General features: G+C 33.6%; 2 pseudogenes across 2 annotated transcripts; both read right to left on the bottom strand.

Annotated features, from left to right (window-relative positions):
- Positions 1-12,871: 12,871 nt before the first annotated feature.
- Positions 12,872-14,805, bottom strand: LOC143615404 (putative (S)-N-methylcoclaurine 3'-hydroxylase isozyme 2; annotated as a pseudogene). Its single transcript, XR_013150471.1, has 2 exons — positions 13,824-14,805; positions 12,872-13,654 (listed from the first exon to the last, which is right to left on the bottom strand). The product of XR_013150471.1 is annotated as a putative (S)-N-methylcoclaurine 3'-hydroxylase isozyme 2 (transcript).
- A 7,413-nt stretch (positions 14,806-22,218) lies between these two features.
- On the bottom strand, positions 22,219-24,360 carry LOC143615403 (putative (S)-N-methylcoclaurine 3'-hydroxylase isozyme 2; annotated as a pseudogene). Its single transcript, XR_013150470.1, has 2 exons — positions 23,455-24,360; positions 22,219-22,854 (listed from the first exon to the last, which is right to left on the bottom strand). The product of XR_013150470.1 is annotated as a putative (S)-N-methylcoclaurine 3'-hydroxylase isozyme 2 (transcript).
- Positions 24,361-24,572: the final 212 nt, after the last annotated feature.

Below are 24,572 nucleotides of genomic sequence, written 5' to 3'. Positions count from 1 at the left end.
GGTTTCGAGTATCCTAGAATTAAAAAAACAATGCTAATAAAAACGTATTTTTTTCGCTCAAAACGTAAATAACAAAATAATAAACCAACATAACCTGATAAAACAATTCAAAAAAAACTGCAACCATAATCGTCTATTATCAGGCGTGATTTGGTTATTTGATTACATTTGATACTAGCTATAAACGTAAAACATATGATTTGGTGGTTAAGACTTAATCTATATTATATCTAAAAATATATTAATAAATCAGGCTGAATAACCAACCCGAATTATTTTGATTCGGATTCGGGTTAGTCTTTCTCAGGTTTGGTTTCGGGATTTTTTAGGTTGGGGTTTGTGTAAAAGTGACAACCCTACACGGGGCTACTACAAAATTCGTCAACTTATACGTTTTCATCAAATAGTATTACAATTGTATTCTTTAGCATGCTAGTCAAGTATACGAGGCTGCATGGTCATTTATTATTAAACGTAACGTATAGTCTTTTAAAATATATGGCAACCAAATGTTTTGTACAAGGTTGCTGTTAACATGGTACCGATGTTTTGATGGATATGTTGGCCACTAAAGGCAAACAGACAACAAGCTGCGTCACTAGCCATTGATAAAAAGAAACTAAGTCGTTAAAAAATAACATTCTATCGTTACTATTTATGATCCTTGGACACACTATATAGCTCTACAACTTCAAGCGTCGGAATAACAAAAGTATCAAATATGAAGTGTATAAACACGTATTGTTTGTCAAGACATACTTTCTCGTGTCCGGTCACTTTGCATGCAACAATTTTTAATGCAGTCTGACTTACCGTTAAAAACACTACCACCCAAGTCCACAAGAAGAAAACTCGTGTCAGATAAGAATTGCAAATACGGAAAACGACTGTAATTAATTTCCCATGCATAAAGTCCAACGAAAGAATTATTACAAATTTTTTTCTAAGTCTTCGTCACTCTTTTCAATATGCGGAGGTCATCTATGGAGTTTTGTTACCATGTTCACATTCAAACAAGGCGGCTAAGGTATAGACACCAAGCCCATAACAAGGAAATGACACATAAACTACGGTATTTAATTTTGTCACAAAACTTTTTTACATTCAAACGGGTGGCTAGGGTATACACACGAAGCTCATAGTGGTGGTGATGTGGCGGTGACCGGAGAAAGACATGGGAGGGGTCAAGCCCGGCTCCGAGAAAGCAAAAAAAGTTTTGAGCCAAAGGCGAAATTTTTTAGGTCTTTATTAAAAAGAAGTATTTTGTTGGTTTAAACAATTAAATTTTTATATAGGCTTACTTGGTTATAATTTAGGTTGTGTAAAATTTTTTTGTATAAAAATAGGATTAAACATGTTTCAAACGAGACTTGAACCCATAACCTTTTGGTTCATAGTAATTCCTCTTGCCACTAAACTAGGCTGGTGGTCATGTAATTAAGTTTAAACATTAAATATACATATTGTTTTTAATAAAAACAAATATATTTTTTCTTAAAAAATTTTTTTGGGCCTAATGAGAAGTCAGGCCTGTGGCCCTCGACCACCCCGCCACCCCTATGGGCCGGCCTGAGAGGGGTGAAGGTGGGTGGTGATGCTAATGGAGATTAGGGTATGATGGAGAAGAAAGATGAAATGGTGGCGTGGAACCCATATATTTTTTTTATTATTTCAGTAAAAAATGTCATGCCAATAATAAATTAATGGAGTTAGCGTCCTGTTAATTTGAAAATTCTTGAAGAAAATAAGGTGAAGGTTAAGAGTTATGGTAAACATTTCATGTGTTTTCAGTCAACAAGTGAAAGTTGAGGTATTTAAATTCAGTAACCCTTATTTTAGTTGTCTTAAACTAGTTAAAAATACATAATACTCTTATGACCCTTTTAATATATACCGAAGCAGTCGAGTAGTGTGTATTTACTATATTATTTTGCGTACAACACTGGGTTTTCTGTAAACTACCGCTCATACTTCTCAATTTGCTGACATGCTATTCCGTTAGGGGGAAAGGCAACCATTGTAGTATCTAGTTGGGGGTACTTCTTAACAATGAGAGGAGCACCCCCATCAACTTAGGGTAGTGGAGAGGGTACTCCTTTGTGGTACTAGTACCCGATTAGAGTAGTGTTGATAGAGAATTGCAAGTGGGTTCTTAACCAATTATCCATCATTTTATGTAACATTTTTCTTAAAAGAAAATAGTTTTAGGATAGTTGAGAGGAATGTTGTATTTGATTAAGATGTTTTAGGGTGGTTAAGAATGTAAATGACATGACTACGTAAGATTAATAGAACTTGAGGTACGTACATGAGAGAAGCACCCATGATACTTGAGAGGAACATCCTACTTGAGAGGAACATCCCTTCCCCGAAGTCCCTTTTAATTGCTTCTTCTCTTTTTCTTGTATGATCAGCCCACAAGATATTTAATCAGGCCCATAACTTATCTTTTTATGGGAACCGGCTATAATTTTTATCGAAGCCCAACTACAATTCTCCATACAAAATTCGTTTTGTAGCAAATAACTTCATCTCATTTTCACTAGGTTCTTTAAATAATCATCGTTTACATTTGATATAATTTTATGCATCACTCCACGTGATCCAACTTTAACCTTGTTTAAGCTCTAGCTTCTTGAACCTATGGGATATAAAAGTTTACTATAATATATATTTTTAATAACAGAAGCAGTGCTTTTAATAACAATAAATAAATACGAAAATTATAAAATGCATGGTCATCACACTCCAACTGAAAGGCTTATTACGAACGATTAAATTCATTGGTAATGATATTAGCGACTATACGTAATAGACCGTTAGAAATATGTGCATGATGAGTAATCTCATTTGCGACTAAATACTGGAAAGTATGAAATGGTCGTTAGTATAGAGGTGTAACATCATGTTCTCTCACTAAATAAAAGAGTATTGTACAGAGAAAATGTTTTGCGACCGTAATGTTCGAAGAGAGATTCAAAGTATGTCTTTGACAAACGAGAAATGTTTCGATGCATTTGTTGGCAAGAAAAATTCGCATGTGCCATACTGATACAAACAACTTTGACACTTATTATCCCATGTTTTTTTTAACAACGAACATTTGGCTAAACCCTTGGAAACCTCTCAGGGGTTCAATGTCATGAGGCCTAATCCATCTAGTAATGTTTCACCCAGGTTTAAACCTAGGGATATGACACATAAGTGAGATTCGAACCCATGACATCAAAAAGATGAAACCCTTAGGTGAATCTAACACCTAAGGTAAAACTCTTGACCATCCCACTAAAAGTGATGATGACATTATTATACAATGCATCGAACGGGAAGAATGGCTAGAGAGCTTGTGGTGGAGTTGAAGTGATAACGGCCACTTAAAGGCTAATATGACCTTAAAGAACAATTCATTGTTAGGAATGGCTTTGGTTACGGTGTAGTAATTTATGTGTACTACACGTTTGTTTTAAAATGTGTCATAAATCGTTTTTCTATCAAAAACGATTTGTTATGCGACATTTGGTTTAATTTTTATACATTGGAGTCCCTGTCCCCTTAACTCATGCCCTAGATTATACAGAAAGTTAAAGTACCCTCTCCACCTTTTTTGTAGTTCTGAACGAAAAATGTATTACTTAACTGATTATGAATATATAGAGAGAATCAGAAGCCACGTGTTTTGTAAAAATGAACAAATTTTGTGGATAAATGTATATTATAATTCAATTATAAGAAAAAGTAAACAAATTCGTGATCGGGTTCGAAATGATGTAAACAAGTTCATCTTTGGTTTTTCTTCTAAAATCTTATTATTAATGACATTAATTGACATGTATCGCATCACCACGGCATAAGAAGTTGAAGTGTATGAATAGAACTAACAAACGTGTCATTATCAAGAGTTACAAGTAAAGATGATTTTGTTTATAACTCTTGTAAATGTAATGTAAGGCTCGATTCTATTAAAAAAATATAGTTTATTCATGTATTGTATTTTGTTTATGTTTATGATTGTTCACGCATAACTTTTAATTACTTATTTGTTATTTGTTATCTTTTGTTAAACAACACTTTAAAAAAAAATTTGCTTTGTAGATTTTCAATGAATTAAAAGAATGGTGACAACTTAAGTGAGACCGTAGATATAACAGTCTACAACTACTATGCCTAACAAACATATTCGTTATCAGTTAACCAATCTCGTGATTACATGTGCATAGATGTTGGAAAATTAAAACAACCCATTTACATCCTACTCGAGATAATTAATTTAATTCATATTTTGTTAAAATTGTTGTTGCAAATACATTCTAATTTTGTTTTACTTTCTTTATATTTTGTTTATAGCTTTGTGAGTTGTTACCATAACAATTAAACAATGTTATAAAGGCATTAACAAACAAGTTGTGAAAACAAAAATGATCATACAATGTGTTTGGAATAGGGATGAGGCTTTTCAGTAACGGGACCGTCCCGATACCGTCGTACCGGTACCGAATTCAGTATCGGTTTTTAGTTTTCAGTATTGATACAGTACCGGTACGGTATCGGTATTTCCCTAATAATATCGGTATTGTACCGGTACCGAACCGATACCAGTACCGTACCCGAACCGAATATTTCGGTATCGGTACCTGTACCAAATATTTCGAATTTTCGAGATCGATGCCAGTCGATAAGGAACATGCTAAGGTGGCCTTCCTCCCGCCCTTCTTCTACGATCACACACAACCTGAGATAGTCAAGAGCATTTGAAGCCTAGGTTATAATATTTCTACACGTAGACATAAATTTTATAAATCATATTATGTCATCGAATTTGATTTTTTTGAGTCGTCTTGTTTGAATGTCGACTCATTTCACAATAAAATACGAATAATAATTTGAAATTTCATTGTATATTTGCTTGAAGTTATAGCATAGAAATTAAATTAATTAAGGTTTCACATTATATATATATATATATATATATATATATATATATATATATATATATATATATATAAGGAACCTAAGAGAACCCTTTTCAAATTAAGAACTTTGAGAATCATTTTAAACTATTAAAAACACTTTTAAAAAAATATTTAAAAAAATCATAAAACAAAAAATATTAAAAATTTTTAAAAAGTTAAAAAACCAAAATTCTTATATTTCATTCCGGTTTCATTAAAAAAACAAAAAATAATAATAAAAAATAAAAAAAAACGTCGTATTATACACATATGTATAATTTTATATAATCTTTAATTACGTAATATACACATATGCATAGTATCATTTATCTTAAATTATACACATGTGTACAAAAAAAACATGTAAATGTACATATATGTATACAATATACATATGTGTATATAATTTAGCTAAACCGAGTTTTTTTTTTTTTATGAAACTGGGATGTTAAATAGTCTAGGGACTATTTAGCAAATTTCGAATACTATAATCTTTTAACCCAATAACCCATTAACCCGAACCCGTATCCACGATCAAAAACCCAACCCACGATCCTGTTAAGTGTCTTGCACCACAATCTTCGACATAATATTGTAAATTGAATAATAGTAATGATCTCATTACCTTAAACAAACACGCCGACACTCGTAATTAAGAAACGAAATCAATTTTGATCCGTGTTAAATTATATTCGAAAACCGTCTTCACCCGTTAACCATTATGCAAGAAAACGAATGTTATAATTCAATTAAAGGAGCATAAACAATCCTTTTCCCGTCGCTAGCCTAACCCACATATTTAATTTGATTATAGCAGCTTTCTTATTCGTGTTCAAGCTTCGTTTCCACCGTCTGCACTTCGACCTGTTAGACCATCATAACATCATCTTGACAGGTAATTAGTTATACGATTTTGATCGCCGTCACTCCCTTGACGTTAACCCTAACTCTAATTAAACAAAAACGAAGCAGATTAACGAATTATATATCCTAGGGTTTATTATCAGTTTGGGGTTTTTAACAGTTAGGGTATTTAAAAATTCGTTTTCATACTTTTATCAAATTGCTTGATAGCACAGTTGGCTAAAGCTTGTGTGTTATGACTTGCATGGCAGGGGGGCGCGAGTTTGAATCCTCCTGGCCCGTTTTGTTCTTCGTTTTTGGGTAGTAACCTTTTTAAAACATATATACACTATATTTAGTCATCTTATGTCATTATAAATAATATATAATCGTTTTTGGGTAGTAACCTTTTTAAAACATATATACACTATATTTAGTCATCTTATGTCATTATAAATAATATATAAGTTAATAATTAATTTATATTTTACAAAGAACCGACATACAAATGATTCGTTTTCGTTTTCCAAATCTTTGCTAAAACTATATATATATATATATATATATATATATATATATATATATATCCCTACACAACTAATTTATGTCATCTATAAGTATTCATAATGGATCTCTACACATGGAATATATATCCTACATAATATAAATGATAGTCACACAAGTGTAGTTACGTTTAGTAGCTACATAGTCGTCTCATACATTTTTGTAGGATTATCAGCTTTATTAACATCTTTGTAGGGCTATTGTCTTTAATAATATTTGCATTCGTTCAACTAAATAAGCATTAGAATTCTTTCCTACAATGTATACGTTTTCTACACACAATATGTTTTTCATTGACTAAATTAAGGATACACACGTAAGCTAGAATTTTTCCTACACAGTTTTAGACATAAAACATACACAGTGTAGGTTGAAACTTTATATGTGTAGGTAAAAGTTATAGAGATAAAAAATATCATAACGACATGTAGTGTAGAAATGTAGAAGATTTGGAAAAAACTTTGGAGAAAATTAAAGAGGGAGAAAAATTTTTAGGAATTATTGACTAAAATGGCAGGCATTGATTGAAAGCATTTGTTTCTTATAAACATTAAGATCATATTGCCCTTTTATTAAAAACCTTCCATATATTTTCTCCTTTTTATTACAAGTTTGCCATTGTTGTTATGGACCATTGATTAAACAAAATGAATGGTCCAGATTCATTTCTCACATTTCTTGCAATAACATAACTTCTCTTCTAAACTATCATATATATATATATATATATTATTCAGAAAGTCAAGTCCATGGCGTCGCCTCGCTACACTCCAGCTATCCAAGTCCCAGGACGAGCTGCACAGGTTTGAGTCTTTGTTTTCATATTTGATACTTTAGGTAATTTCCAAGAGTACGAGGTTATGGAGTTAGTGAGTCATGTACTCATATACAACAAGCCATCTTACATTTTATGAATGTTATTTTTAAACGACTTAGTTTTGCTATTTAAAAAGGGCTAGTGACGTAACTTGTATTAAATGGATGTATGAAGAAGTTGTATTAAAAAACATGATACTTTTTTTCAAGTATCCTTCATTATAATGGATGTCACATAAGAATTCCGAATGAATGTATGAAGAAATTGTATTAAAAAACCTTGACACTTTATTTTCAAGTAGCCTTTATTAATTATTATAAAGGATGTCACATAAGAATTCCGCCACGTATTTATGAGAAAAGTTTTTGACAATATTTAGTGGTGTACAAGTGTCGGTTTTGGTGTAATTAAATCATACCCATAACTGAAATGTTGGTTAATATATAACCATGGCCATAACATTTTTGGTTAATTGGTTTGAATGTTATTGCAAGACAGTTAAAACCGTGAATTAGACATAGTTAAAAATAGCTCAAAACAAGACAATTGGGTATTATATGAGCCTCAAAAGTTTAGGATTGAAACTTTATACCATGAAATAGGTTGCTATTAGGTAAAAAGATGTCACATCCTAACTTAGGATCTAGACGTGTAACCAATAATTGGTATTTGTTTTGAAAATATATCAGAGTCGCAATTATTTAGCGAAAGTCTTTTATTTAAAAATAAAATATTAATTTATCGTTTTGAAACATTAGTTTACTTATAAACCTTTATTTATAATATTAAAAAATTTAATTTATTTGGAAATCTTCTCGAATAAAAAATATCCGAGTGTTTGATTTATAAACCTTGTTTGATTTTACAAATTATTTTCAAATATTGTTTATAATAAAACTGAGTCATCCCTACCTTGCGAGCGTCTATCTTGTTGAATGGCTCTAACTCCCTGCCACCTGTACTAACTTTATTTCCTGTAATGTTGGAAAAATACGTCAGCGATATGCTGGTGAATCGTTGACTCTAAAAACATTTTATAAATCTTTATTTAACTGACAAGATAGTTTTCTGGAACACCCTCAGCAGAAACGTCTCTTATTTTTGGGATTTGTACCACTTGCCATACATATACAATTACGGTTCTCCGGGAACTAATGCCCATTGGGAACTGATGCCCATCGGAGAACTTTTATTATGATCTCTAGTCTGCGGCCACGTAACCTTGACTGATAGATTAGATTAATTATGTTTGGATCCAGACACATGTGTACATGGTCTGAATTTTGTTTTTATTTTCTTTCTTGTATTTTAATAGGGATCACGTAATCCCAAAATCTTTATTTGACTGTCTTTGTTTAAGATAAACAACCCGTTTATCTTGACTGAAAAATGTTTAACGTATTCACCTGTGACTGTCTGTTCTGAATGATGTGGTGATCTCGTTTGAAAACCTTTGTGAATGAATGATTGAATGAATGATTGACCTATAATAAAATAAGTTTATATAAATACCCGAATCATCTCTTAATCCGACTAAAGATCTTTAGTCTTGTGTTAATAGCTTTAAACCTTGATTGATCTTTTGTTTAAATAAAATATTTAGATTTGAAATCTTTCTTTTTATTTGCTAATCATGTGTTATGTTTCTTTTTCAAGAAGAAATGTATATGATTTGTTTATTTTTCAAGAAGAAACGTTATTTATCTATAACATTGATATATAAAATCTTATCTTTCTTATTTTGACTATACCCTCATATATTATATTTTTTAATTTAAAGAAATATTATTTTATCTTACTTTTGTATTTATAAATCTTGATCAAGGTCTAGGCTATACCCCCAAACTAGGGTCTAAGCCTTGAAATATAAAATAATAACTTAGGCAAAACCCCTACCTTACACGGGTATTTAGAGTTTATATACCTAAACTTGTACGAGCAGCTACTCTAGGTCGCGTAGTAAGACTTTAATTGGTGGAACTTCGAAACTTGGCACGCATTACGAGGTCGGCACACAAAACGAGGTGCGCCGGTCGTCGGGATTTTGTGGCACGAACTTAGAGGTGTCGTCGGTATGTAGCACGGTTTACGAGGTGATGATTATCTTCCACGTGTTGCTAACTCGTTGATTACGTCAGGATTAAGTGTTTGAACGTTGCGCTATAGCAGTTCACTGCCATTGTTATTTTCCCGTTTTTCTCTTGGTTGGGTTTGTCATAGCTAACAAGTTATTTGTTGTACTCTCGCCACTAGTGTAGTAAACGATATGTATACTCCTTTCTTAATATTCACTCTCTCATATCTCTACATTTAAAAGAGACATGCTTTTATTAACTTGTGTGTTTTCTTTGAATTAATGTGTACCTATTTTTATTATATAATATAAGTAATTAAACCGACCTAATATTTATACGTGGAAATTTAAAGAGATTCGTGGCATCAATCAAATCCATCATTTGTTTAGCAATACACACGTAAGCCTTAAAAAAATGTGTTGTCTCTTTTACACAATTGCAACTTCTTTCACCGTAAAAAAAACTTCAATATTCACGACTTGTCTCAAACAAGAGAAAGAAACAAGTATCTTATTTTTTATAGATATTCACGATATGTTTCCTATAGTAACTGAGTTCATGAATTATGGCCAACAAACAGTACGAGCCGCAAGGTATATTGGTCAAGGTTTCATGATTACCTTATCACGCGCGAATTGTTTACCTGTAACTATTCAATACCCCTACGAAAAATTGATCACATCCGAGCGTTTCCGCGGCCGAATCCACTTTGAATTTGATAAATGCATTGCTTGTGAAGTATGTGTTCGTGTATGTCCTATAGATCTGCCCGTTGTTGATTGGAAATTGGAAACTGATATTAGAAAGAAACGATTGCTTAATTACAGTATTGATTTCGGAATATGTATCTTTTGTGGTAAATGCGATGAGTATTGTCCAACAAATTGTTTATCAATCGTTACAAGGTAATTTATAATTAATTCAATATACATAGATTTGTAATTAACTTTATATATTAACGTTATATAATACTAATATATATGTAGTTGTCACTTGCACATCTGTAGTCATTATATAATACTAATACTTTATGATATATATATATATAAGATGAGTATCATTACAGAACTGTTAAATTATTTAAGAAATTGTAGGAACCCTTGAAAATTAACTATTTTTATAAAAAAAATTTGTATGTAAATCTATCTGATTGTAACTTTATCATTTTTTATATCTATATGTGCGATTACAATTTTGAAAATTAGTTTTTATACATATCTATTTTTTGTTTTACACCTATGTAAATTGTTAGTACATAAATTTTACACATATGTAAACTTGTGATTAATATATGTAATCAAAATTTTTTATATATAATATGATAAAACTACTCTTAAATAATGTTAATATGTAAAAAAAATTAAAAAAATATTTGGTTGTTTAGAGTTCCTAAAAGTTCTTAACTTTTTTAGAGTTCTTAAATGATCAATCAATCAATCAATCATGCCCAGTAAAATCCCACCGACAGCAAAGCTATAAGTAGGGTCTGGGGAGGGTGGGATGTAGGCACACCGTACCTCTATCCAAAGGAATAAAGAGGTGGCTTCCAGAGAGACCCTTGGCTCTAAGAACATGTGTATGAAGCAAAATAAAAGAAATCAAAGTTTAACAGTTATATAAAAACTACTACTACTTATAATAATATTAATAATAAGATCACAGTTTAACAGCTATATAAAAGCTAATAATAATTATAATAATAATAATAATATATGTAAGGGAAATACCATTATGGTATGTGACCTAAATAAGTTAAGTCTAAGCCTTAAGGTATTCAATTCTCTCTAAAAATCCTTAACTTTAATTCTACTTCTCCACGAATTCCTATCCTCAACCATGTCCTCGGAGAGGTTTAGGTCTATCAAATCATGCCTAATCCTCTCATCCCAAGTCAATTTCGGTCGTCCTCTACCCCTCCTCCCCTCTATAGTAATGTTTTCTACGGATCTAACAGGATTCGTCGTCTGTCTTCTCTTTACATGTCCAAACCATCTCAATCTCCACTCTCTTATCTTGTCTGCTATGTTCGCCACCCCTATGTTCGCCACCCCTTATCTTGTCTGCTATGTTCGCCACCCTTAATCTCTCTCTTAAATGATACTAACCCTATATATATATATATATATATATATATATATATATATATATATATAATAACTTAAATTTTTACTTATTCGTAACAATATTAAAGAATTTTAAACGTTCGGTTAATCATCTCACAACTAAAATGATCGTTATTTCTAATAAACGTTCGAGTAACAATATTTTTAACATAAACTGAAATATTTTTATTTATATCCAAAAATGACATGGCATATATATTTACACTCACTTCTTGTATGGATTATTATAATTTGGCCGTTCAGCTTTTAAAAGTTACACAGAATTTTGACGGGTGTCACAAAAGACCATCTTTACACATGAAAATGCCGAACTGACAAACTTATCATCCAACAAATGTTGTTGTCACCTTCGTCCCAATCAGCCACCGAGTACATCCGCATACACCTACAATCGTTAATATGCACTCAACACCACATCCTAAAATCCTTTTACACTGATTGTTTGTTATATTTATATAAAAGATGGTTATGTTGATGACACATATCCTACTTTTGACAATAATACATTATTTATCGAAGGCTTATAGCAATATGCCTTTCTCTAAGTGTTAACCGGTGAACAAATTTGCGAGAATATTCATGGGTGTCCCGTAATTTACGAAGACACTCTGTACATTTGAATAATTTAAAAACAATTATGGGTTAGAACAACCCATAATTTACTGATAGAATCAGGGTTGTCTCCGAGAATTTAAATACCTCGGACGAACCGAAATAAAAGGTCCATAGACCCTAATGAGTAACGAAATGTATATTTTAATTCTTTTAAACGGCATTTCACATTATAACAATAAACATAACAATAATATAGTATTAAAGTCAAATACAGTAATATCTAACAACTAATTAACCGATGATTCGTGAAACACTCCTAGCATTAAAAAAACATACATACCTTAGTTGGTCTTTAGTGGCCGACTTGCTCATCATGAACCTGTAGTGGTTGTCGGGTGGGTTGGTGGTGTTCAGGTTATGTTCAGCATTTCAAAGAAGGAAATATGCTTTATTATTCAAAAAAAAGGAAGGATTCTAGGAAAAATTTCAATCGGTCACTATTTTTTTAATTTTGCATTTGACTTTCGTGTGCCAAGAAACTTCACTTCTCATATTCCACTTGTGGGTACCACGATCGATTAAGCATATCTAAGCCTCTAAGGTACTGTCTAGAAGGTTAGTTGATTAGAACATGAATATAAGATTATCACACATTATGAGATGCTCAAGATCCCATGTGTCTATTTGAATGTCTAGAGGTTCATTCTTTCATCACAAATAACGACTATGCGATACAAAACACGGTGCGGGAGACATCAAATTGCATTTTAATGGGTTAGAGGAGACTTAACACATGGTTAATTTGGCCGATATTAAATTGAAACTAATGCTAAAAACAAAGGGTCATTCGTTCTAGCGTCACAAGCAGGACAAGTGTATTATACGAGCTAGCACAATATGTAAATGAAAGTCAATGATGATGATGATAATAATTTAGATGAACAATTTATTCAAATAAAGGAAAATATATAATTCAAAATCTGCAGCACTGATCATGTGATTCAATATGCAAATAATTAAACATTTAACTAACCCATTAAAATCAAGAGTTTGATACTTTGATTCATTCAAACATTTTTTTAAAAGATAAAACTGCCACTTTTGACATTACATATTAATTGATTATTCTCTACGTTTGAAAATAAGCTCAAGAGGTTTTTCTTTCGACAAAGTCACACCGAATTTTTCAGCCATGTCGAGTTTTGTTGGATCCCCATTATTTGGAAGAGACCAATCATATTCGAGAACCAATAACGCTAACAAAGTTTGCAAACTCTTAACACCCGAAGGTAAACCAGGACACATTCTCCTCCCACCACCAAAAGGTAGGAACTCATAGTCATGCCCAGTAAAATCAATGTTTGAGCCAAGAAATCTTTCAGGTTTAAAAGTATGAGGGTCCTCCCAAACTTTTGGGTCATGATTTATCGCCCAAACGTTGACCCAAACTTGGGCATTTCTAGGAATCGTATAATTCATAACTTCACAAGCTTCAAGGGCGCGTCGAGGAATTAGAAGAGGAACAACAGGGTGTACTCTTAGTGTTTCCTTGATACAAGCATTTAAATACGCCAATTTAGAAAGGTCGGATTTCATGATACTGTCACGGTCGTGTTCACTTTTTAGCTCCTTGTAGACTTTGTGCATGACGTCTTGGTTCTTTATCAATTCCGCTATAGCCCACTCAATGGTTGTTACCATAGTATTCGTACCAGCGGTGAATAATTCCTGCAGGTAAGGGAAGGTTAAAACTTAAAAGTCAGTATTACTTTTAAAATAATGTTTTAGTTCTTTAACAATCTTATGATTCACCCGAAAATGCATATTAAATATATATATATATATATATATATATATATATATATATATAGTCTTTAACAACATATAAAAGACTTACCATGATCAAGATGCTGATTTGAGCATCCGTGAAATTATTTTCTAGCAATCGGTCCAAGAAATCTTTTTCATGGACCGCGTTCTTAGTAATTCCAGCCCTCCTTTCTTTAACCGTAGTTTCAAAATAGCTAGACATGTTGTTACAAACATTCATGGATTCCTTCCTTAACCCTTGAAGATCTAGACCCCCAACTATGGGGAAAAAGTCGCTTACATTCGGTGAAACAGAATTCTCCAATATCTTAAACAACATGAATTTTATCCCATGAGCAGTTTTCTCATCTTTCAAATCAAGCAAATCTTTGCTATACAAAGTGTTGCTCAAAGTGTTAATCAATGTTGTAAAAACTAATGCCTCAATTTTCACAACTTTTCCTTGAGTGTTATTCAAGAAGTCTAACATATGACTCAACTTTTCATTTCTTAAGTTCGACTGAGCCTCTATTGCTTTAGCCGAGAACAGCTCAAGACGAGACACGGTTCTACATGATTTCCAGTGTTCGTTACAATCCTTCGCCCATACGAGGTAGTTATCCATGTAACTAGTTAGGTGGAGTGCATGAGGTATGGTGCGACCAGAAAGAAGACGGTCTTGAGTCTTGAGAACTTCCTTGGCAGCCTCCGAGGAAGAGAGATGAGCGGTCCATATTCGTTAGCGAATTTGGCAGCTGCGAGATGAGGGTTCTTGGCTATTTGGTGGATGTTCCCAATGATCGGCCATGGTCGTGGCCCGGGTGGGAGATTTTTTACGGATTTGTAATGTTTGTGGGCCACAAACAATAAGAAGAGAGGTGTTACAGAAAGGAAAAGATAACTTAAGAGATTGAACTCCATAGAAATGAATGTGAGCATATCTATTTGAGATGGTTGTGTGGTTCCCTTTGCACATGGACATGTGCATTTATAGGCTTCAAGTTGATGACCAAAATTCAATGGTTCCTTCATAGAGCAATAATTAATTAATTAACAAATACTAATTAAGCTATCAACTTCCAGATTTCACCATGCCATCAACTAGTTTCTAGATTGTTTGACTTGAATTATTAGGGACAGGGACGAAGCTTTGGTTATGTGATATTTTTAGTAATAATAATCTTGCCTTAAAACTAACTCCAAGATAATAAGTTGATTACTTAGGTATGTAATTTGTATATATTTTTTTAATTGATCATATTAATGACCTAGATCAAAGAGAGTTAGGTTAAGTCCTAAATGGGTCATAAGATGGAGAGAGCACACTTGTAAAAAGTTGAACAAGAGATGTAACTCTTTTAAGCTAGATTGTCATGTACATCAAACGAAGCCAAGTGATATGGTTTCATGTAGGCGTGGAACTCAAAATGTAGATGGCTTAGTTATTGTACACAAAACTCTAAAGCAAAGAGCACTCGTAACAATAAAGCTTCACAAACTGTCACATCAGCTAATACTTAAAAAAAGACATTCACGCCGTGTCTCCTGATTTGTTTGATGAATCAATATATATTATGATTCATTTTTATCAATAGTCAATCTAATTAAACTTAAATGATATTGATGACAAAAAAATCATCAATATTAACTATGATAATCAATGTCTTTCGTATCAAAGACATTTTGTAGCAATCTGTAAGGCCCCGTTACCGGTAGCCCTACTTTCGTGTTGGATTTACTCATAAACGCAGTTCTAAATATCAGAGTTAATTTAAACATTCGCGGAACATTAAAAACTTTCATAAAACATTTCGTAACAATCCAAAACTTGTCTCAAACAAACAACTTGTCTTTCAAAAACAAAGTAATTAAAACATATCACGTCTTGAGCCTTCTGATGCCAGCCTCTTAATCAATGCCACGTGTCTCCTCAAGCGAGCTGCCTCATCCTACTCACTTGCGTGCATACTAAAAGTCAGCTACGTTGAGTGAGTTCTAGTTAATCATACATTATACAATACACACAAACTTATATTCTTTCATTCATACTTTCATACATTCATACTTTCTCTTGTACTAACTTGCTTTCATATCTTACGTTATAAAGAGCATTACGCCCTACATTCCTCGAGTATTATTAGGGCTCGGTACCCTACTTCCTCGAGTATTATTAGGGCTCGGTACCCTCCTTCCTCGAGTATTATTAGGGCCCGGTACCCTCTTTCCTCGAATATTAGTAGGGTTCGATTCCCTCTTAGTTACCATACAACCATACATCATACCTCGAGTATTATTAGGGCTCGGTACCCATTTCGTAACCATACAACCATACAACCATCATTTCCTTCTTTTATTAACTTTTTCACGTTCATATACATAAGCATACATATTATACTTACCTTATACGTAGCGTTACAACTTGACAGTACGTGCAATATCCGAAGATCGTTCACGTACCATTAAGCCATAATTCATACATATCACATCATTCACATAATGCGTACACTTATCTCTTAGAATAAGCGTATTAACAAACATATTGAGTATGCACACAGCCCCGAAAACATAACACATAAATGGGGCTAGAAACTCACCTGAATCCTGTTACGCTCTCCGTTAATCGTTATTCCCTTCTTGAGCTGTGCACGGCTAAATGTATAATATTTACATGTATCAATTAACTATCACTACTCATATCATCTTTCTAGTCTTAGCTACTACCCACAACGAACGGGGGTCCGGGGGCAGCCACCCTGGCAACGGGGTTCTAGGGGCGGCAGCCCCTAGCAGGGTCCAAGGGGCAGAGACCCTGGCTGGGGTCGAGCTGCCAGGTCAGCTTGGAAAAATTTTATTTTCATTAACTGTCTTAACGCATTTCCTATTAGGATTTTAAGTTACTATTTTATTCGCCTACTCATTCGTTAGCCCGATTCGTTACCTTAAAATGCATGTTAAGCGAACTTAACTTAAGCGAACTTAAGGTTCGGCGAACTTAAGACTCGGCGAACTTTGAGTCCAGCGAACATATGGTTCAGCGAAGTTGATAAGGTAGGCGAACTTGCTTGAAGCGAACTTAACATCAAGCGAAGTTAAGTTTGGCGAAGTTAATCTTAAGCGAACATATGCCAGGCGAAGTTGTCAGGGGCGAACTTGGCTGGCGAACTTGCTTGAAGGCGAAGTTGGCTTGCAGGTGAAGTTATTCAGCATTCGCCTCTGTTCATTCGTAATCACCAGAATCACCCTCGTTTCATCGAGAAATTCTTGGATTTCTCATGGAAAAATTCTTGGACTTCCGCGGGAAGAATCCCCATGGAAAACCTTAAAACTAAACCCTTTTCAAAACCCTTTGCTTAAGTCCAAAAGTTCACCTCACTTTATTAAACACTCATGAGAAGAACATTGGACTGGGGGGACTTGAAGAGGTAGGTCCCAGCAGAGCCCAGTTGGACCCGCAAGACTCACATTGAAGAGGGACGTCTGCGCAGAAACCAACTGGATCCGCAGGACCCACCATGCTCAGAGACGTGACGTCCTTACGCGCAGTACGCAAGCTGTTCCCGCAGGAAATGCCTCCCAATGGTGAAGGACTCTGCCTGTTCCCGCAGCTACGGATACAAGCCATCAGGGAAGGCCACCCGCGCAGCAAGGCTACACGCACAAGGCACTTAGCTCTCAATCACTCAGTGTCACCTGAAGGAATGAGCAAAGCCGGGAACAATCCCGCACAAAGGCGGGAGGGGAAATACTCCCGCCCAACTAAGCCAGTCCGTACGATACGGGAAGATCTTCTGTACTGTACCTGACGAGGTATGGGCAAAAGATCTGACCAAAGATACGACAGCTTATTGACAACAGTATGGCGAGCAGCATGCTCTTGTACTGTATGTCATATTAGCCGCTGCCTACTCACCAACTCCTGTCATACCACATGCATAGCCGGCAGTTGGTGGAAAAGGAATAGTACACAGCAGGCCTGGTCACTGTCAGCCGTTGCCTACCCACCAACTACCAGCAGGGCACGTGCGTAGGCCACAGTTGGTAGAACAGGAATACTATTCAGCCGGCCACACCTCATTGGAAACCTACCTTCGGCTATAAATACCCCAAATGGTATGATTATCTCATCTTATCATATCTCATCATATTATCATCATATTATACCTGATATCTGCTCTAGCAATCTCTTAATATACATTTATATTTAAAGAGCAATCTAGTCTGATTCTCACGCCGGAGGGTGGTCACAAGGAGGAACCCCCCCCTTCTCAGTGACAAGCTCACGGTGTCTGTTTTGCAGGTTATCAGAAGAACCATCTTTTCTGGGTCTAACCCCTCGTGGGAAACATCTATCTAACCCCCAGGTTACTCGTAATCTGCCCGGGGTCCGGTTAGTGTTTCTTCAGTTACTGAACACATTCATTTTCTTATTGAACACACTCGCATATAAATTTAAGCTTCATCTTCTTAATGTAACGTTATGTTTGTTAGGTGATTTCTATGGTTTGGAGGGCTGCAAGAATGAAGACGTTGGTTTGGGTTGCAAGAATGAAGACGTTAGTTCGGGTTGTAAGAATGAAGACTTAAAAACGACCTTAAAAGTTGAAACACTAGTATATTCGTAAGAGTGAAGATCCTAACCTTGTATATTTGTGTTACAAACTTACAATGATACATTTTTTTTTTGTAAAAACCTTTTATTTTGTATATTATGTTTATTGGGTTTTTTGGAAATTTCTACTGGGATTATATATATTTCGTTATTACTTAATTATTGAAAATTAAAATAAAAACCAAAAGACAAAAGGTGCGGTCTATGTCTATCTAACCAATTTTTTTAGCAAATATTAGACACTAATCAAAAGAGTAAATGGTGCGGTTCTTTTGGATTTATTGAATTTGAAGCAGAAGGTGCGGTTTCTAAAAGATGTGGTTGTGTTTACTCAAAAGGTTCGATGCTATAAGATGCGGTTCTAGACCCGCACCTTTTGGCCAAAATGACCGCACCTTTAGGCCAGTTTTGTACTAGTGATATACTATATAAAATATTAGAGTGGACCCATATATAAAATATTGAGTAAATTCATATGGATGGTAAGCCATTGCTTACTGGTAAAGACTCTTCCTCACTGCATAGGCATCGCGTGCTCGAATTCCCTTGCAAGCATAATATTTTTTGTTTTTCTTCTGTCACTGTAAAGGTTCTGCCCTTCTAGTCTTCTGAAGTTTGGTCTCTTTATGCAACAAGCTGCGTGCTAGTGGTTTGTTGTTTAATAAAGTGTTATGTTGGCTTTTCAAAAAAAAATGAAAAAGTTAGCTTACATTGTTGGTTTGTTAGTCAGATTGTTAATTTGTTTAAACTTGAATTAGATGTTAATTTGTTGAAACCTGAACTTTACTTGACTTGAACAGTGGAATCGAAATCATAGAGAACAACTATAAATATTTTTTTTTAGTTTGAAAAAACAATCATATTTATATGATATGTTTTTAAAATTCCAATGGTGTTCGTTTTTTTGTTATTGTATCGTATATCTATTATGTAATAAACCTTACCCGACCCGACACCGTCGAATCGACCGGAAATTATTAAGTTCGGTTGTATAATATTAGAGCGTCTAAAAATAATGAACCCACTGGAAATAATTCATAGATTCGTCACATACTAAAATTCATTAAATATAATTTTCTTAATAATTCAGCAGGATTTCTCAAAATCCGATGGCAGTATATGTAATTATTTTTCTTCAATTATGGCGGTAGGCTCGCGACCGCGACACTCATAAAATTATAATATAATAATATTACTATATTACTCTTTAGTCTATAATACTAACTAATTTTAAAGCCCGTGTAGCACACGGAATGATCCAAATAACTAATTTACAAATAAAATAATACATAATATGCATAGAAAAATGTATTACATCTATGCTTGTATCATTATACATAAATTGATTTTATTTATATCACAAAATGAATTTAAAAAAAATGAACTTAATTAAAAAATAATGAACGTGCAAAAACATACTAAAGAACACTTCATCTATAGACAATTTATTCTCAATGTCATATATGTATAATTGAAATAAAGTTAGTTATGAATCAATTTTGGAGAATACTTCTCATATAATAATAGGTTTTGAGCGACATCATAATTTTTTTTTTGATAATTTTGAGGGGTTTCTTGACTTTGGCAATTGACAAAAAAATAACATGTTAACCCGTTCAATTTTGTGAATGTTTTGCTTCACTTGAACATAATTTTGTACGTCATGCTTCACATAAAACATTTTGATCACTATTCAAGGAAAAGTCAATGCTGACACAAAATTTTCTAATTTGATAAAAGTTAAAAGCATTTACAGGCCTTAAGGTGGCATGTCGGAAGTGCTTGTCATTTTTTCTTAAATTTTAATAGTCAAGGAAAAATACCCAACATGCAAAATCCCGAATCTTGACTATTTCCAAAAATGTCCTTAAAAATAAATTCGAAACCCAATCACGTTTAAAATTCTAACTTTAATTTGTTTTACATTTTCAAGTCAAAACTTTGAACACGTAACAAATTTAATAAGAAATCTATTTGTATTCTCAATATTTTAAAAATATTCAGATTACCCCATTTTTACCCGTAACAAATTTGAGCCAAATGTAGTTAATTTGTACCAAACGATCTATTAACCAACTTTTAACCCGTAACAATCAAACTTAAGTTCCACAAAAAACCCGCAACAATCCTTGATAAAAAAAACACAAGAAACTAAATATGATAAACATTAATATATTTGAAAGTGTTGGTATATACTCCCCTTACAATTTAACACATATATGTATGGTTTACTAACTTAATCGGAAAAATAAATAGATAGATCGATTTAAATCATATATTTATAATTTATAAAGTTATATGACAATGTACAAAAAAAACAACAGATAAATGGATTTATTTATAAAAAATGGATAAACTTTTAATCATATATTTATAATTTAATGATTAAAAAAATTACTTCGTAAATTGAAAGCATATTGGGGTTTTTTTATTTACAATCTTCAACAATATACATAGTGTAATATGTTAATGATAACATTTAAACGTATATTCTTTTCAATATTTAACGATTTGTCGTTGATTTTTAGATTTCACCAAGTATTTTGTGAAATTTATTTTAACAATGAGTAGTGGTATAATATGTAAATATTTATTATTATAAAAGTGTATAGATATAATATAAATAGAGTTTAAAGAAAAATAAATAATTTAATCATGTTATAGATATAATATAAATATAGTGTAAAAGGAAAATGAATAATTATTAATTTATAACATATATTAGTTTTTGAGGGAAACAATTGTGAAGATTAACCACAAACTGATATGTGTCTACATTATTTTACTTTATTAGAATAGGTAGATATATACCCAACTACTTACAATAATATACTAAAACCAACTATGAAAATAACTACACGTAAGACTACTGATAACAATTAGTTAGAAACAATCAAAACATAATTAATAAGCTTATTGGGTACGTATGTTTTTTCATAAAACGGAGCCACAAGATACAATGATACATGTCGGGGTATGGTACTAAGAACCCTAATTTATTGTGTTTGGGGCTTATTCTATTATATGGGCTAACACATTTGTGTTTGGGCTGAGGGGGTTTTGTGGAGGTAACCCTAACTGGGCTAGGCCCATTAGGGTACCATGATGGTGGCCATGAGACTCCCTATATAAGCAGGTCTCCACCTCCTTATCAAGGGTTGGTCATTCTCAGTAAGAGCCACCACCATATTTTGTGTCTGTGAACAAGAGGTCTTCAAGATCATCTTAGCGGTCACCTCCACACCCCCGAAAACCATGGCAGGTCGCGGCGCAGCTGGAGAAGAAGATCAAGACTTGGTTCGTTCATCTCGAAAATACGTGGAAACATCGTCATGGATCAGGTTAGATTCATTTCGTGATTCGACAATACACACATCGATTTTGATTTTTTGAGTCTTCTTGTTTGAATGTTGACTGTCACAATAAAATACGACTAAAAAATTAAAAAAAATCATAGATATCCAGCAGCCAGTATCTTTGACTAACTTGCTATTTAAAGTCAGGTCAGAGAAATTAAATTGAAGTTTCAGATTGAAACTCCAATACTCGTAGCCTTCGCCAATAGCACGAGAATAAGGGTTTGACGGTATTAGTTTGTGAACTTGATTTTCTAGCCAGAACATCGAATTAAATCTCTATGGTTCATGAACTCACTGAGGACCTGATACCAATCATACCATAATGTTGGTGCAATTCAAACATACAAGAGAGAAACAAGAACAACAATACTAAGTCAACAACAATACTTTGCACTCAAAAGCTTCTCATATATTAAACTGGTAAGTGGAAGAACATAAATGAAAAGAAACAGAATAAATATTTACTCTTGTTTAAATATAGTATTTAAACAAATGTAATACGTTGAACATATACTAAGCATCTTATTTATTTACACTCAACATGTTATTTAACCCATAAATCATTCCAGATCTTCGAAAATGAGTTGAAGAGGCTTTTCCTTTTGCAAAGTAACCCCAAATTTTTCGTTCATATCAAGCTTTGTTGGATCTTCATCATCCGGGAGAACCCAACGGAATTCATTAATCAAAGAGGCTAATATTAACTGAAGACTCTTGATACCAGAAGGCAAACCCGGACACATCCTTCTCCCTGCTCCAAATGGTATTAACTCGAAATCTTGGCCTTTAACATTCAAATTCGAGCTAATAAATCTTTCTGGCTTAAACGAGAGAGGGTCTTCCCACACTTCCAGATCTCGACCAATTGCCCAAACATTGACAAAGATTTGTGCATTTTGAGGGTCTGTATAGTTCATAACCTCACAAGCCTCGAAAGCTCGGCGGGGAATCAGGAAAGGTACCGCGGGGTGCAACCTTAATGTTTCTTTGATACAAGCATTGAGATAAGAACAGTTGGACAGTTGTGATTCAGCAGTTTTGTACTTGAGCTCTTCTCGTAGTTTAGACATGGCTTCTTTGTTTTTCAGCAACTCGGCTATGGCCCATTCGATTGTTGAGGATGTAGTGTCTACACCTGCTATGAATAACTCCTGCCAATAAAAGTAAGATCAATTAGATTAAAAAGAAAAAAAAAACATGTAGGTTTTACAAATTAAAATTTATTTTTATTCAGAACATAAATAGCTTATAATAATTAGTTTATTTAATCATAAATATATATAGGCAAATTGAATTTTAATGACCTCAGCCTATATGCAGTTGGCCGTTAATAATGTTACATGAGAAAATTATTGTTGCAAATCCCAATTTTTTAATTTTTTTTGTCTCACTGGACCTCCATTAATATAAAAAACTTAAAGTCGTTAAGTTTTATCTGAATTTCAAATTGATGTTTTAGTGCTTTTGATTGTAATAAGGATACGAGTCGACTGATGTAAAACTTAGCTCGAAACGGGTGTTTCAAACGGCTTGATTTTTATTAATTGGAAGTTTAAATACCTGAATTGAAACACCATTTCATAGTTTGTAGCATCTTGGAAGTGCAAGACTTATGTGATTTTATGTGAAAAAGTTTGTTGTTAAAAAGAATGTTTTGTAATTTTCTGAATCTATATTCATATCCACAGCACTGGACAAGAACTATAAGCCAAATATATTATCAAAAAAGGAAAAGAGATCAAAAGGCTTACCAAAGCACATGCATTAATCTGGTCTTTATCGAATCCATTTTCAAGCAACCGATCCAAGAAAGTATTTTCTTCCTCCGCCACCGCCACCGCCATATCCTGAATCTGAGCTCTTCTTTCGGCTACAATGTCCTCCCAAAAGCTAAAAATTTCCCTGAGATTGTGCAAGTTTTCCCTCCTTATTCCCTGAAGATCCAATCTCTTAAACAATGGAAAAAAATCACTTATGTTCGCTTTTGTTCCATCCTTGAGTGCCCTAAACAGTTTCCCTTTCAACCCATCACTTGTTCCATGTTTTTCTTCATAACCAACAAGATCTTTTCCAAACAAAACATTGCTAATCATGTTGAAAATCGTTGTGAAAACAACATCCCCAATGTTCACAACTTCTTGTTTCTAGCCATGCAAGAAACACATCATTTGAGCTAGCTTCTCATCTCTCAATCTAGACTGAGCTTCCAAGGCTTTCGGTGAAAACATCTCGGTTCTACACAAGGTTCTTAACGTTTTCCAGTGATCACCGCAATCTGTTGACCAAACAAGGTAGAACGGGGAGAAACTATGTTCAAACGCGTCAGGCCTAGCGTGTCCCGATAGAATTCGGTCATGGTTTTTGAGAATTTCGGAAGCTGTTTTAGGAGAAGACGCCACCACAAGAAGTTGAGTGCCTACGTGAAGCGAGATGAGGGGGCCGTATTCTTGAGCAAACATAGAAATTGTGACTAGAGGGTTCGAGCCGATTTGTAGTATGTTTCCGATAATCGGCCATCCTGGTGGTCCGGGTGGAAGCTGGTTTTTTGAAGATTGGAAACGTTGTTTAAAGATGAAGAATAAGAAGAGAGGTGTTATTAGAAGAAATAGAGAGGATGTTAGAATGTTTTCCATGAAAACAACGTACAATGAGAGTTGTGTGACTGAAACCTTTGTAGTAGAAAACGTATATTAAAGAGCAAAAAGCATGCATGTAGCCAGTGGATAACTGGACAAAATACAAATTAATTTTAAGACAAAGATGAAAACAGGAACCAAACAAACTGCAAATTAACATTAAAGAACAAAACAAATTAAATAGCCAATTAGCAGGCTGCTTACTCCATTTAGTCAAAGAAATCAAGCGATAA

Source organism: Bidens hawaiensis, unplaced genomic scaffold (assembly GCF_021521415.1).
Source record: "Bidens hawaiensis isolate Kalapana, Puna unplaced genomic scaffold, B.hawaiensis_p1.1 tig00042875_1, whole genome shotgun sequence".
Lineage (NCBI taxonomy): Eukaryota > Viridiplantae > Streptophyta > Magnoliopsida > Asterales > Asteraceae > Bidens > Bidens hawaiensis.
This window is presented reverse-complemented; position numbering and strand designations above follow the sequence as displayed.